The sequence below is a fragment of the Coptis chinensis genome, chromosome 1, assembly GCF_015680905.1.
Source record: "Coptis chinensis isolate HL-2020 chromosome 1, ASM1568090v1, whole genome shotgun sequence".
Taxonomy (NCBI): domain Eukaryota; kingdom Viridiplantae; phylum Streptophyta; class Magnoliopsida; order Ranunculales; family Ranunculaceae; genus Coptis; species Coptis chinensis.
Genome location: NC_141456.1, coordinates 75408622 through 75423417, shown reverse-complemented (window position 1 = coordinate 75423417; position 14796 = coordinate 75408622). Strand labels below are relative to the sequence as shown.

The 14796-nt window shown below is 43.2% G+C and overlaps 1 long non-coding RNA gene across 14 annotated transcripts in view; it reads right to left on the bottom strand.

Annotated features, from left to right (window-relative positions):
* Positions 1–14796, bottom strand: part of LOC147525205 (uncharacterized) — a 41303-nt gene that overhangs the window by 15959 nt on the left and 10548 nt on the right. For 6 of the 14 annotated variants that reach the window (XR_015221113.1, XR_015221117.1, XR_015221116.1 and 3 more), the window contains 3 exons: positions 4793–4827; positions 3515–4505; positions 2728–3328 (listed from right to left, as the gene is read on the bottom strand). This is a non-coding gene — a long non-coding RNA (uncharacterized LOC147525205). Of the gene's footprint in view, positions 1–2727; positions 3329–3514; positions 4539–4792; positions 4828–14796 lie in introns of those variants that run through there. The other 8 variants (XR_015221120.1, XR_015221122.1, XR_015221121.1 and 5 more) reach the window with 6 other exon arrangements.

Genomic DNA, 14796 nt, shown 5'->3' with positions numbered 1-14796 from the left:
AGGCGGTGTTTGTTGACTTAGGATTAGGCACTGCTTAACCTGGAAACACGCCTATTTGGTTAGGAGACATGTCAATAACCTTTTGGCACAAAGACTGCATCATTTGCATCGTTTGTTTCATCATATTAGAGTTTTGATCATGCTGATCTTTCATCAAGTTTGAGTTTTGTTACATAATTTGATTTTGTTTCTCCAACAAGGTCACTACTACTTTGTCTGTAGATGGTTGGACTGGAATTAAAGCTTGTTGAGTGTTCATGTCTTGATGTTGATAGTTCTGGGTCATGGGCACTAAACCTCTATTTTGGTCACCTAAGTTTCCTTGTTCTTTATGTTGAGTTAATTGGTTAAAGTGTGATGGTTGTGGTGGTGATTGTGCATAGACAAGAGGACAATAGAAGTCGGAATGCTCAAGACTAAAACAGACATTACAACGAGTAGATTTAATGTTCATGATAGGAGTGGGTTGTTGTTGAACAGAGATGGCATCTACCTTTTTAGTGAGGGCATCGATAAGAGTTTTAAGCTCGGAATCAGGTTTAACCTCAAAAGAAGGAGTGGAGCGGGAAGAGTCGTTACCTCCCCAATTGTTGTTCCTCTTAGATTGATCTTCTAAGAATGATCTTCTAAGAATGTATAAGCCTCCAAGGCTCTTTTACTAAGAAAACTACCCCCAGTCATGATATCTAGAACCTCCTTATGACGATGTAAAAGCCCCTTGAAGAAGGCACGAACAAGCGTGTCTTTCGTAAGATTATGATGCGGGCATTCAATGAGAAGATCAATGAAATGATTCCAGGCCTCTGAAAAGGATTCATGAGGATTCTGGCAGAAGAAATGAATCTTTTGAAGCATTTCATCTGTCTTTAATGGTGGGTAAATTTGTTCCATGAACAATTGAACAAGTTGAGCCCATGAGTCCACAAAGTTTGGCGTTTGGGCAGTTAACCAAGACGCCGCCTTGTCGACTAGGGTGAATGGAAACACACTAAGTTTAACTTGATCCGGACTTACGCTAGGATGATGGAATGTAGTGAGAACTTGTTCTATCCTACGCATGTGTTGATAAGGCTTCTCATGGTCTAAACCATGGAAAATCGGTAACAAGTTAAATATATTCAGGGGAATTCAAAAATCCCCCACTAGGTCTGCAAGAAAGATGCATGACTTAGGGCCATCGTTTAGGGCTTTATAAAAATCAGAGAGAGGAGTCTCTTGTTCTTTAGCCATTAATGCAAGTGCAGTGTGTGAAATTCTAGATAGGCGTGTGGTATTTATGTCTACGAAAAACAAGTCTGATTATACTAGAATTAAAACTACTCTGACAGAATAGGCAAGGAGTGGAAGAAGGAGTACCTGAATGCCTCCTTGCTACGCGTTTGAATAGCGTCTTGTATACGCGATCTCAGTGTTTGTATGATGTTAGAAACACTGAATAACTTGAAGAATTGAAATTTGGACTAACATGTGAAAATCGGGCTGCTCAAGAAGAGGGCGTGGGTCGCGCTCAGAAATGGCCTTGGTAGGGCGCGGGTCGCGCTCATGTCCAACTCGAGTTCCAGGCGCTTCAGCGCGGGGGGCGCTCGAAATTTGCCTTGTATGAGCGCGGGTCGCGCTCAGGTCGAACTTGAGTTCCACGCGCTTCAGCACTAGGCGCGCTCGAACTTTGCCTTGGCTGGGTGCGAGTCGCGCTCAGGTCTATTCCGAGTTCCAGGCGATTCAGCGCTAGGCACGCTCAAACTTAGCCTTAGATGGGTGCGAGGCGCGCTCAAGCTTTTCCTGGGAAATTTTTTTATTTAAACCAGACAATCATGGTTAAAACCAAACAAGGGTGGGTGGGTAGAGAATGGGGGATGGCCCCTTGGATTCAAGCAATTGAATTCTTGTCTTGAACGAGATAAAGATGGCAACAACGCCATTTGATAACCCGTAAAAACTCAACTAGATTACTCTTAACTTATTCTTCCGCTATCAATTATTTATTTCCTACTCTCACATATATATTCATTCAATATATAGAGTACGGAATCGTTCCACTCTTAACTCTCTAGACTTAAACGAATTCAACTAATCAAACACAAAGAAACAATGGTGAGAACAATGAGAGTAGTGTTGTGATTTATTTAAACTAAAACTAATTATAAATTAAACTAATTTAACTAAGCAATTAAAAGGTGAATTTAATGAATTGGAAGAACATAGAGGGGGGAAATTCCACCATGCAATTCAATTGATATTAGTTAGTCATCGAATCGAATATTGATCCCTAGTGAATAACAAATCCTCTCGAATCAAGGTTCCACTAGCATGAGAGTTTAGCTCCACCACAAATCTCTTTGAGGGTGGTTCTAAACTCTAGTTCATCATTATGAGGTTTATCTCTAAACCCTCATAATAATGAACTTGAAATTCTATTCTAAATAACAACTATTCTAACAAGCAATCATCCTCACATGGCTTCTTTAACCTCCTCTAATGAAGGTTTTAGCCTAATTTCATTGGTTTCATTAACAATAAACAATAATAACAAGACATAATTAAATTAAACTAAACTTGATTAAAATAAGCTTGAAATAAACTTGATTAAATGAATAGAACAATAGTCTAAGAATCAACATGAATTAAAACTAATATTACAACTAATGTAGAACTAAGATTATGAATAACTAATTATAAATTTAAGACAAACTAAATCTATGAATTCAATATTGAATTAGAAACTAAAACTTCAAATACAAACTAATTATTTATTCTAAAAACTAAATCTTGTTCTAAACACTAATTTGATGCTAATTAACTAGATCTAAAACTAACTATTGGATCTAGACTAAGTAAAGCTAATTCAAAACTAAGTAACTTAAGAGCTAAACTTTTATCCCTTCATATGGAGGAGACAAGATCCACAAATTCGTGCATGGGCTGAGGAGCCTTGTTTTGGGCCGGAAAATCGAGCCCAAAACCTCATTACTTCAGTCCACAAAGGGGTTTTCAGTTGGAAATGACTTCAACAGCATTTTTGTCCACTTTTGCTCCTCTGATTGGGTCAAGGCATAGACCATTAGAAATCTCTTTCCGAACCGGTCGTTTTGACGTAAGGTAGGGCCAATTCCGAGGTTTGAGTCCAAAGATACGGCCTTTGGAAGTTCAGCTAACTTTTGTGCGCTATTTTTCAACCCGCGTTGACTTTAAATTTTCAGCTTTGACCAGGCTTTAAATAGGCTTTTTCTCCTTGAATCTTGGCCTTTAATCATATAACTTCTTAGCAACCAACTTTTCCTTCTTTATCTCGCAAAAGGGACGCATTTCTGCACATAAATGACTCCAATGCCTGAAATACGTAAAAGCACGTAATCAGCATTAACTCTTATTTATTACTCGCATAATTGGTCTAAAAGTATTATTGTTAAGGGTTTAAAACTACAGTTTTGGGCTCTTATCATTAGGTGACACTATGGAAGCCTATATCGATGACATGGTAGTCAAGAGCAAGAAAGAGGTTGACCACCTCACTCACCTTGAGCAGGCGTTCTCCAGATTATGCCGAACTCAGATGAAACTGAATCCCGAAAAATGCCTTTTTGGAGCATCCTCCGGAAAGTTTCTTGGGTATCAGGTATCACAATGAGGGATCAAGGCCAATCCAAACCAAATCCGAGCGTTCTTGAAAATGCCTGATCCAAAGACAAAGAAACAAATATATAAACTTTCAAATATAATCTGTGTCGGATACGTATCCACGTGCCCGTATCGGACACAGATTATTTTTGAAATATGGTGTGTCCATTTAACATAGGTTTTTTTTGCTTTGGAAATGACATTCATTTTTTAAAGTTGGACCTATATGTTAAATATATGTTTGTGTACTACTATTTGGCTCCACAATAAAAGTTACATTTTAAGACAGAATTTCATATCACAAATATGTTTTAGAAGACTTATTACTATTAGAATAGTGTACAAAGTGTTTTAGGGTAGCAAAAGTTTTTTCTTTTGAGTTTCTTTTTTGTTAAATGGACACCATATTTCAAAAATAATCTGTGTCGGATACGTATCCACGTGTCTGTATCGGACACACAAGGACACATATTGTGTGTGATATACCTTAGTTTTTTTATATTTCGCCGTGTCAGACACTCCGTATCCGTGTCGGATATAGACACACGTGTCCGTGTCAATGTAACTTAGAAAAAAAACCATAACTCAATCAAATTAGCATTGAAATTGCCGAGGAAATGAAACATTATTATGATTTCCCTCGAAAAGAGAAATGACGATGAGGTTATTATACACTAAAATAATATTGTCTTGCCATGATTATAGATGTATCAGTAACTAAACAAAAACATGCGAGAAGATTAGTCATGCAAACCTGAGGAAGAGTGTGCCCAAGAAGCTCACGCAATGGCGTGGTTTCAGAGAGAGGATGTTCAGCTGGGAGTTCATATACAATTTGATTTAAAACATGCACAACACCCAGAGAAAAGAAGATACACTAGCCAGCACACCTAAACAGTCAGACCAAACTCCAGTTTATTTCTCTGTACAAAGTCAACGATGCACCAAGCTTAAAAGTGATAGTCTGTCAGGTGCCCGCATAAAATCAAGTAAGAATTTTTCAGCCATAAAACATCATGTTTAGCCAGAAATCTAACTCAATGAGTTGGATTGAAGTTGCCAACCCCAATATTTGCAAGATATCATGTGTATGATTGTACAAAACAAGAATAGATTAATAAGAGACAGAACCGAAGATCGCACAATTATTTATATAAACTAATACTCAAATTCGCACCTCTGCTTGGCGCCCAGCTTGTAATCTAACATCACCTGTTAAGTAATGCATCAATAAGCAATCTCCAAAGTTGACATTCGTAAACAAAACAAAATTCCTTTATTGAATAGTTGTTCTTAAAACTAAGGCTTAAACCTGATACCATGCTGAACAAAACAAAAATTCTATATGTAATCTGTCTCTGAACCTAAGTGACGTTAGCACCTGTACATTTGTCACTGTCCTGGAAGCACTTGGATACATTGACACAGCTGCGTTAATATTCTATATTCAGATTAGCTGATCTTAACCCTATTAGTACAATTTCAATAGTTAAAACGTGATTTATTTGTTCTCAAGATCAGCTGATCATGACTATCTTCAAAATAACATAATAAATTGCTCGAGTCCATTTGTAATCCATAATTTGAGGGCCACAATAATATTTCCCAAACTAAAAGAAAGAATAAGATTTTTCTCATCTCTTCTTCCAGCTACAACTAAAAGAATAAGATAATTCTCATCTCTTGACTTGTTTCTCACTTCTTTCTTCTTCCCCTTGTTTTTCATTTAGGAAGGATTAGGTTGAGAAAAATTACATATCATGTGTATCGCTTTCAACTTTCAAAAATCCGAGCATGGGAATCATTGAAATATTTGTTTCTTCTTCATTTAGTGTTAAAATGTATAAGCAAAGAAACAAAATTTATACCTGAATTTTTCTACTTCAACGTGAGTCTGTGTTTCCGACACGAGTGTCGTTGCGTCTGTGTCTAACACAGATACTTTTCCAAACTAAACCACACAGATTTACACGAGATTGCATACCCTGTTCTATATAGCAGCCTACCCAGGAAACTTTCCTAGGCCTCTAATCGGTGAACATATGTAATTAGGAAGAACATATCGATCTGTTGGAGAATGTTCAAGTGGTATCTTTTCGTGTGAAGAGACAGCTTGGAAGATTGTTTACCTTTCTTCATACTTAAACTTCTTAGTTTCGCACATCAGACGCATGAGTCTACACTCAATATTGTTAAAAGTTGACACAGTGCTTTGTACTTCATCTTATTCCTTCAACCATCCTTTAAAGAAGTCCTATAAAGGTTGATCTTATTGTTGAATTTCTCCTCTCTTTTTTTAGAGCTTTATGCCTTAATCCTCAGCTTCCTTTTATATCTGACGAAGGTGGGAATCGAACCCAAGACCTTGGGCCCAACCTCCCAAGTCTTCTCCAGTAGGCCAGTGAACCCAAGACCTTGTTGAGTTTCTACAAGTACTCGAGTCTGTGTGTGTGAGAGCACAATATCTTTGTTGTTCTGCGACACTTTAGGAACTTGAGAGTTGTCACAAAGAAAAAAAGAAAACAACAACGTAGAATTTCTTCAACCTAGGAAGTTTGCTCCTGCGGAACTGACATATCATAGCAGGGGTGAGATCTAGTTTTAGAAAAATTTGTTTTTTGTTGTACATTTCAATATTCTAGTTTTCTCTAATCGTTTTTACATTACAATATGTGTATGAACCCTAAATATCTCAGCTAAACAATCTCCCTTTTTTCTCTCTTCCTCACTATCCTTTCTCTTTCACTTTAGCGGCCTCCTCTTTTCTCTCCCCATCCTCTTCTTTTTATATCTTCCCTTTCCTATCTAGACCATCCATCTGTCTTGCTATCCCATGGCTCTCCTTCCTACCGTACGCATGCCACGTCTGCGGTCTAGGGTTCCGCGGTCATGATTCCCTACTCCTCCTTTTTCTTCGTTATGTTGCCCCCTATCCCCTGTACCACTGACTTAATCCAATCTTCCAACATTGTGCCACTACAAATGCCCTTTCTCAACTCCGCGGTCCTGTTAATGGATCCGGGGTCGAGAACTCTCATTGTTATTCTCTTTCCACCGCCCACGTTCTTTTTCCTTGGTTTGTGTGTGAGGTGGATTTCACTCATCACACGCTTCCAGCCAGCCATTTATTGCCCTTTAGTAAGGTGAGCTTGATACACATCTTCCATGTCTCTCACGATAGCTGGATTGTCCGCCTGACTCCTCGAGTTCCTCAACTCCTTGTAATTACCCTTTTACCACTCCCCTATTTAAACTCCTCTCCTTCTCCCTCTTCCTCATTTTATTTTCCCCCTCTCCCTTTGCTTCCCACTGCTATACCATTTCCCTCTCCGACAAAACCTCTAGTTTGTGTGCCTTCTTCGTCTTTTGTTTTCTCTCAAACAAGCTCCTTCGCCTTTTCGCCCCCTACTCGAGGCATAACCATTCTCTTTTGCTTCCAGATCTTATAAAATGCCGGACGCTTTCTAGGCTTTGCTTATTTTTGTTCGAGCTAAATATTTGGCTCTGTTCATATCTCGCGTCTATTCTTCTGCTTTTCCGATGTCGGGCTCTGACTCCAACGACTCTTCCACTTCTCAATCCCATAGAATAGCGTCTCCGCCTCCTATTACCCCTACTGCGGCCCTCTCCACCTCCGGGCGCCAAGTCCCTTTGCTACCTCCACCCTCACGGTGTCGCCGCCCTAATTTGGACGCAATTAGGGCAGCTTATGGCATTCCAGTCAACATAACTTTAGAACACGTGACATCTATCACACACTACCCCCACCTTTGGTTCCCCGACGTCCGGGGTACCTTGTAATCACTGTGGGTCAAATTGTCACCGGTCTACGGCTGCCTCTCACTCTCCTAGACATCGCGGTGTGTAATCATTTCAACATTCCCCCCTGTCAAGGCATAGGGAATTTTTCGAGGATCATGTATGCCGCAAACTCATACAATAAAACCAGCGAACCTAAAATTATGAGCCGCGACATCTTCTCTCACTATTTTATTAAGAAAAGTACCAAAGATGTCGCCATTGGGTACCAAATTTTTTTAAAATGTACCTCTATCAGCCATCACTTTTGCTTCGTTGATCACATCCTCGGACAAAAAGTGTGGCATCATTATCCTTTATAATGATCGGGAAATTTCGTCATGACACATTTCCTTCGATTTAAATCTTAACCATCTCGCCTTCATCATTCGTGGTGAGTATCTTTGTTCTTCCATTCTCTCTAATCGTGTTGTTTCCGTTTTGCTCTAACTCGTTGTTCTTCTCTGTTTTGCAGGTTGGCGACCGAACTCCAAATCCCAACTCTACTCCGGCATCTCTTGTCCTTTTTTCCAAAGACTCCGCAAACTCGGCCTTGCTCAAGCCGACCGCTTGGGCATCCACCCAACTACCGCCACCCCCCTGCTGCAAATCCCTAATCTACACACTTTTCGCAGCTTCTCAGCTCCCTTTTACCGTCCTCCCCCTCCCAAGGAGCGGAAACCCAGAGCCTCTCCGCCTACAAGAAAAAGATCTCACGCCTCTTCCTCCCACCGTCGTCATCCCCGACCCTCCTCTCACTCCCTTAAATCTCACGATCCTCCCACCTCCTCCGCTCCCGAAGACATCCCTTCTTATCGCTCCATCTCTAATTGGGACGATCAGTACACCTCTCCCCACTCCCCACTTGACGATATGGATGTTCGCAAACAAAAACTGTTTGATAGCGACTCCGATGATGAAGATGTGATGGAAGTTCCCTCCACAAAAGTGAGGGCTCCTGCCGAAACGCCCCATCCAAGAGGCAGCGGACCTCAGCCTCTGAAGAATCTGTCCCTACCGCTCAGCGAACCTCAGCATCTGAAGAACCTGCCCCCATCACCTCACCACTTTAACCCGCAGTCTCTTCCCCCCACACACGCCAACCTAGCAAAGAACCAATTCCACCTGCAGCTCCGGTCTCTTAGTCGCCCCTATAGAGGACTTCTGCCCCATCTTCAATGTGCGCAACCGTGGGTGACAACAGCGGACTCCGCTTTGGATAACGCGGCTGTAGCCTCTTCCCTATTTTACAATGCTCATTTGCCCAAGGACATAGCCTATGCAGACGGGGGGTCGTTTGATCAGCACCGTACCTCTCTGTATACCAACTGGGAGAGGGTACACTCTCTCTCTCTTTCTGATCCTAGGTAAGCTTGGACATTTCCTTCATGATCCGCAGCCTTTTCAGTGCCAAGACCAACTTAGCTACCCTGGAGAAGAAACTTAACGCCCATCTGGCATAAAAGCTGCCTATGCCGGGCTCCAATCAGACCTAGCCGCCGCTAACTTGGCTAAACTCAAGGCACAAGATGAGCTCCAGTCCGCAGAGTCATCTCACCAAAATTACATGGATACGGTTAACGACCGCCTGAGTCGTCAAAGGGAAATGCTCCTCGAACAACACCAACTCAATATGGATGCCCTGACTCAACAACACCAAGCAACCGTTGACACCCTCAACCAAGAACATAAGGATGTTGCCGCCGCCCTCCTACAGCAGCAACAAGCAGACATGGCTACCCTTCGCGAACGCTTCAAGCTTCTAGCCGACAAGAGGGTTGCCAAGAAGATCCAAGAGGGCCATGCATGACTCACACAGGAAGGGCGGCTTCTTCCCGAAAGATCTACCACCCCAGTGATAGACTCCCCTGAGACCGCAAGAAACGAAGTGGCGGCCACTGAGACTTTCCCCAACTTCCCTGTGCTAGAAGACACTTCCACCCCTGTAGCAGCCATTGAAGAGACCACTGCTGCAACCCTGGAGAATGTCACCGCAGAGAACACCACTACACCCACCGAAGAAGTCACTGATATAATGTCCGCCCATGACTCCCCTTCTAAGATGCACTAGAGATCTTTTTTTGTAATAAGTCACTTTTACCCCATCCTGACCAGCTAGTTGTAGTACTAGTTTTGTTAATATTTTGACATTATTCTTTTTAATGTGATGTTTGATTTTGTCCGGTATGTTTGTTGTCTCTTTATCTCTTGATTCTACTACTCGTTTAAACTACATTGTATCTCTATCTTCAGGTTTTCCACCACTCCACCTTTCTTCTGTGGTCTGGTGTCTTTGTCTTAATCAGACTTTGCTCTTGCCCTGTCGTCTTCTCTTTGTTTGGCTATTCAGCCAGATGTAAGCCAATCCCCATGCCCCACATGTGGTTTGTACATCTCGAGAAGCTAGTTGGGGCAACTTATCTAGCCCTAAGCTCAATTCTGGCACTAAATCAACAAAGGGCTCATCCCCTCCGCTGTCTCTCTCCATGCTTAGATTCCATGCCCCATGTATAATTCGCATTTCTCATCCACGAAGGGCTCATCCCACTCCGCGGGCTCTGTAGCCTCGGGAAACTAGTCGGGGCAACTCATCTTGCCCCAGGCTCCACTCTAGCCTTGTATCAGCGAAGGGCTCATCCTCTCCGCTGTCTCTCTCCATGCTTGGATTCCATGCCCCATGTGTAATTTGCATCTCTCCTCCGGGAAGGGCTCATCCCACTTCGTAGGCTCTGTAGCCTCGTGAAACTAGTCGGGGCAACTCATCTTGCCCCAGGCTCAACTCTAGCCTTGTATCAACGAAGGGCTCATCCCTTCCGCTGTCTCTCTCCATGTTTGGATTCCATGCCCCATGTGTAATTTGCATCTCTCATCCGCGAAGGGCTCATCCCACTCTGCGGGCTCTATAGCTTCAGAAAGTTAGTTTGGGCAACTCATCTTGCCCTAGGCCCACTTCCAACCTTGTATCAGCGAAGGGCTCATCCCCTCCGCTGTCTCGCTCGTATTCCATACCTCATGTTTATTTTGGATTCCTGCCTTTAAAAACGATAGTCTCTTCTCAAAAGTGTTGTGGTATTATATATTTACATATAGCTACAGACTCTAGCCTTAGATTTTCATTACATTCAAGTGTGAAATTTTTTTAACATTCTCACGTTCCACGGCTTCTCTATCAATTTGCCTTCCTGTGTCCGTAATTTGTAGGTGGCAGCCCCTCCGATATCCACCACGGTATAAGGTCCTTCTCAATTTGGACCTAGCTTTCCATCTTTCTCCTTCTTGGTACTGGGTGTCACTCTACGGAGCACCAGATCACCTATTTGGAATTGCCTCGGCTTGACCCTCTTATTGTACTGTCTCTGCAATCTCCGGTGGTACTCTTCCAACTTTATACAGGCAATGTCTCTTCTCTCCTCTGCTAGATTTAGATCCACTGCTAATATTCTCCAATTTGAGCCCTCTTCCACGGCCTTTGTTCGTGTTGTAGCTGCCACCATCTTAGAAGGGATCACGGCCTCTACACCGTAAGCCAATGAGAATGGGTCTTTTGGGTAGACGACCGAGGTGTGGTCCGATATGCCCATAGTACATGATTCAGCTCGTCTGCCCATGCCCCCTTCTTATCTTCCAACTTTCTCTTAAGGTTGTTCATGATATTTTTGTTGGATGACTCCGCTTATCCATTGCCCTCGGGATTGTAAGGGGCTCGAGAACCCCTATTTCACCTTATAGGCTTACAAGAAATCGGTCACCTTCACTCCTGTGAACTGAGTCCCATTGTCTGCTATGATAGCATAAGGCAGCCCAAACCTGCAAATAATATTCTCTCATAAGAACTTGACTATTTGCATCTCCTTCACCTGCTGCAAGGGTACGACCTCAATCCATTTCGTGAAATAATCAGTGGCTGCGAGCATGAACCTCCGTTTGCCATTGGCCATGGCAAGCGGTCCCACTATATCCATTGCCCACATAGCGAACGGCCATGGGCTCGAGACGTTATATAATGGTTCTGCGGGGGCGAAGATCAGCTGGGCAAATCTCTGACATTTGTCACATCTCTTAGCAAATTCCACTGCATCCTTTTTCATATAGGGCCAGAAATACCCCTATGTCAGTAATCGATGTGTCGTAGTTCTTCCCACTGAATGGCTCCCGCAGTCTCCCTCGTGTAATTCTACCAGCACCTCATAAGATAACCACGGACCTAAGCATTTTAACAGTAGTCCATTGAAGTTTTTTCGGTACAACTCTCCTTCCAGCAGAACGTATCTCCGAGAAGTCTGTTCCCATCTTCTTCTTTCCTTCTTATCTGTCACTTCCCTTCCCGCTAAAAAGCCCTTAATTGGCTCCATCCAGCTCCCACTTTCTTTTGCGACCTGACAAATCTTTATCGCGTCCTCGGTGCTCAATTTCTCCAACCTTCCCACTCGTATTGTTCTCTCTTATGACCCAGGAATTGCAGCGGCTACATATGCCAAGACATCTGCATGTCTGTTCTCTCCACGACCCAAGTGAATGAACCTAAGATTTGTGAATTTTGCAGATCGTTTGTGCAACACATCCAAATATTTTGCCATCCTGTGGCATCGGGCGGCGAACCCTCCATTCGCTTGACACACCACCAAATTTGAATCAAAATATACTGTTAGCTCCTTCACTCCCAAATCCTCGGCCATTCTCAATCCCGCTATCACCGCCTCATATTCTGCTTCATTACTGGATGCCGGGAATCCTAGTTTTGTGGTTTGCTCTATTCTGCGATTATCGGGTGTAACCAATATGACTCCTATGCCGCTGAATGCATCTGTAGCCGATCCATTTGCAAACACCCTCCATCCATTCCTCTTATCCCACGGGTCTCGGAGGTCTGGTTCTCCCTCCCTCTATGGTTCCATGACCATTTCTTCTCCCCAAGTGAGGTCCTCTGTGGGAAACTCTGCCAGAAATTCAGTCATCGCCTGTGCCTTTTCTGCGGTTCTTATCTGATATTGTATCTCATAGGAACTCAGCATCACTGCCCATTTCAACATTCTGCCAGATTTTTCTGCCTTCAATGCTTGCCTCAGAGGCAAATTCATTATCACCACTACCACATGCGCTTCAAAGTAGGGTTTCAGCTTCAAGGTTGAGAAAACTAATTCCAAGGCATACCTTTCAATTCTACTGTACCGCATTTCTGCGTCCAGTAATGTCTTGCTCTGAAAATACACCAGCTTCTCTATCTTGTCTTCAACTCGGACTAGTACTAAGCTAATTGCATATTCCGTGGCCCCCAAATACAAATACAACTTCTCCCCCATCTCGGGCCATGACAACAAAGGCGCTTTGCCCAAATATTTTTTCAATTCTTGAAATGCCTCCTCACACTCCGCGGTCCACACGAAATCCGGTGTGCTTCTTAACAACCTATACAGCGGTCTGCATTTATCGGATGACTTGGAAATGAATCTATTTAAAGCCGCGACCTTTCCCGCTAACTGCTGTACTTCCTTCACATTCTGCAGAGATGGCATCTCCACCAAGGACCTTATTTGCTCGGGGTTAGCCTCAATTCCCCTATGAGTAACGATATAGCCCAAAAAATTTCCCGTAGTCACCCCGAATGTACGCTTTTCAGGGTTCAGCTTCAACTTGTATCTCCGTAGTATCCCGAAGATCTCTTTCAAACCCTCTATATGTTCCTCTTCCGACATACTTTTTTCTACCATGTCGTCTATATAGATCTCAATCCCCTTCCGAATCTTGCTTTCGAACATTTTCTCACCCAACCGCTGGAAGGTAGCCCTCAAATTTTTCAAACCAAACGGCATCCTTGTATAGCAGTATGTACTGCCTTCTACCACAAACGCTGTCTTTTCCTGATCTGGCCCATATATTGCGACCTGGTTGTACCCCATCGATGCATCCATGAAGGAAAATATCTTGAATCCTGCCGTCCTATCCACCAACTCATCTACTAGCGGCATGGGATAACTGTCCTTCGAGTATTCGAGATTTACATCAGTAAAATCCAAGCACATACGCACCTTTCCATTCTTTTTCGGTACCACGACTATGTTAGACAACCAGTCTGTGAACTCAACCTCTTGGATTATCCCCGCCCCTTTCAACCTAGCGACTTCTTCACGGATTCCCTTGGCATATTTAGGCCTAATGCCGCGCATCCTTTGTCTCACGGGTTTAGCGTCTTCTTTCATATGTAAGTGGTGACAAGTGAATTCAAGGTCCAACCCAGTAACATCCTCTATTGTCCAAGCGAAGACATCTTTATTTTCAGACAAGAACTATATCGATGTGAACTTCTCTTCTTCCCCCCTTCCAATATTCACCACCTCAATCTCATCGAGCGTCTTTGGTCCCACCGCTGTCTCAGCCTCCCCCTCCACCGAGGTGCACTGTAATTGTTATGCATGCCTCTTCCTAGGATTGGAAGTCTCTTCTTCTAGTCCGCGGATCAACCGCTTCACTATTCCCCGATGACTGTTCTTGGCAGTTATCTGATCACCGTAAACCTCGTACATGCCGGTAGGTGTGGGAAATCGTATTACTTGATAATACGTGGACGGGACCACCTTCATCTCGTGAATCTACCATCTTCCTAAAATTGCATTATATTGCAAAGCAGAATCTACCACCATGAATAGGGCAAAAACTGTCACTGGTCCTGTTGTCACGGGCAATAAGAGTTCCCCCATGGGCTCTGTCATACTCCCATTGAATCCATACAAATTGGTTCGCAAAGGACGCAGCTGCTTAGGATCTACTCTCATTTCCTCCAAAGCACCTCTGAATAACAAATCCACTGCACTTCCACAATCAATCAACACCCTTTTCACCATGTAATTTCCTATCGCGACTGTAATGACCAGCGCATCTTCATGTGGTGAGTCCACTGCCGGGAGGTCCGCGCTACTAAATACAATTCTGTCCTTTTCTGCCGCCGTTACCTCCCTTTGTCGTGGTCTATCCATTCTCTCATTGATTTGCTAGATACTCGCAGTCCTCCTTATCTTGTCCCTATGAGCGTTATGACTCAGAAGCTCACCGCTGTAAATCACATTGATGGTTCCCAGTATTCTTCCCTGAGGCGGCATGCGCTCCTCATTCTGGGCGTCTCTCACAAACTCTCTCATCCTCCCTTTTTCCACTATCCTCTGAACCAACCATTTTAGTACGTAACAGTCATTCGTCTCATGATTCCGTATCTGATGATATGCGCAGAAGAGTTTTTCTGGTATCTCTATTGGCATGTTTCGCGGTCCTTCATATCCCGGAAGATTCTTGATTAGAGGCAAGATCTCACTCAGTGGCTTATTCAGCGGAGTCTGTTCCATCTCCCGGTATGGCTTCCTCTCCCTGTACTCCTTTCGGACACCTTCCCGG